This window comes from Lepeophtheirus salmonis, chromosome 5, assembly GCF_016086655.4.
Source record: "Lepeophtheirus salmonis chromosome 5, UVic_Lsal_1.4, whole genome shotgun sequence".
Classification (NCBI taxonomy): Eukaryota; Metazoa; Arthropoda; class Copepoda; order Siphonostomatoida; family Caligidae; genus Lepeophtheirus; species Lepeophtheirus salmonis.
Genome location: NC_052135.2, coordinates 24651703 through 24653752, shown reverse-complemented (window position 1 = coordinate 24653752; position 2050 = coordinate 24651703).

Sequence of the window (2050 nt, the reverse complement as noted above, 5' to 3'; positions counted from 1 at the left end):
AACAATTAATTCAACTTTAATCCCTCTTAGATTTAGTTAAAAATTCTATAGATAAATATAGTAATATACCTTTGAATTGTACATTAATTATTTTATTAGGTTTATTTATTAAGATTATTTTTAATTCGTGAAAAATTTATTTTCTTTGAAATAGTAGATTTTAATAGGCAAATGATTAAGAATATAGGCACAAAAAAAAATTGCTAAATAAATTAATATAAAAAATGTACTAATTATGTAAATATAATTTTTTCTCAATCAATTTTCCCTTTTTAAGGAGAAATATGTAAATAAGAAATATTAGCCGTCTAAAAACTTTTATTTTTCTACAAATTATAATATGCTTTCATATTAATAAGCATCAGCAGTACCACTAAAAACATATTTCTTTTTAAGTTATAACCAGACTATAGAAAAATATAAATGTGTAGACTATATAAAATATTGAATTACGCCTATAACGACGATTTAAATAAGTTAAAGTAATTTTGAAGTTAATCTTGGAAATAATTATGAAAACAATTTTTAAATTACAAGTTTTAATAACTCTTAAAAAAATATGAGTTGTTTTTCTTACTAGTTTTTTAGCGACCAAAAGTGTTAGGGTGAGTAATGGGTATTCAGACGAATGCCGAGTATTTAGGTGAGTGACGAGTATTCAAGTGAGAACAAGTAAAGCTCGTAATTCCTCAAAAAAAAAATATAGAAACTCGAAAATACTCATAAATTTTTTATTGTGCTATCAATTTTGTCTAATTCAAGTGTGTTTTTCGGCGCCTTCAAAGAATATGAATGTAATTCAGACTCGATTTTAATAAAATAATGTTCAAGGTTGCTTGTGTGTTGAGAGGCCAAATATTTTATCTATTTTATTTGTTGAAAGTTTTCCCCATTATAAGATATACATTTTCTTCCTCCAAAACCATATAGCAAACAGTTGATTTTAGCATGAGTCTTTCTTTAGTCGTACCATTAGTCTCGTTCTGGATTTCTCGTCCCACTCTAGGAAATGGTAATCCCTAATGATAAGCTTCCCACTTCTTTTCTTTGGATTTACTTAAATTACTCTCAAAAAAATTAAGAAAAGATTTATCTGTCTCCTATCTTTTTTTTAAAAATATAAATCTATATCCCACTCTAGATCAAGCAAGGACATATGTGGTTGAGCAGGAATGATTCCGATTATCAATTCCTAATCTGAGTCAATAAGAACATATACTTATAACTCAACAACCAAACTTCATTATTACTTTTTGTCTTTTATGAGTACATTTATGAGTGTTTGCGTTTTTAAATGTATTTGGACAGCTCTACATATGCTCCACAGCGTGCGTGGAGGATGGTTTGTAGGAAAATTATCCTTTGGAATATTGCCATCCGAAAATTGCTTCAGGAAAACTTGCATCAGCAGAAAACTGCCATCAATGGAAATTTGTAATCTGGGGAAAATTGTACTAAATTTAAAATGATTTATCTACCAATCTGTTCCATCAAAAGTATGTCAGATCCACATAAGGGATCTGTTGATATTTTGTTAATAATAATCCTCATTAATTATAAAATTGAACTCTGGGCACACAGGATTTGTGTTAGAAAATCGGAAGACCTCAAAGAAGGTTAAAACCCATCATCGCCTATGCTTCGGATCAACGGGTTGTGCTGTATAGACTTGGGGACTCGAATCAGATTAAAATCTAGCACTGCCGCTTCTAGAACCTTAAAGGACAATTACAGCTTCGACCCCTGCTATTTAAGTTCAATGGTTTTTCTACATGTGCGGACCATTGGATGGATCAGTCCCATCGGCAGAGGAATCCCTATATATATGTGATATAACTGTGAGCAATTTCTCTGAGGGAAATATTTCTACGGCAATCTAAAGCAGATAAAGATCTTGATCCGATTGAATCATTCAAGTTAAGAAAGGATCAAGATATCGGTTTGAATTTTAAAATATAATCAATATCATGACAAGGAACTTTTCAAATACATGGTCAAGAGAGATTTTTTCTTCATTCTTTGATATATATTTATCTGTTTACACATTGAG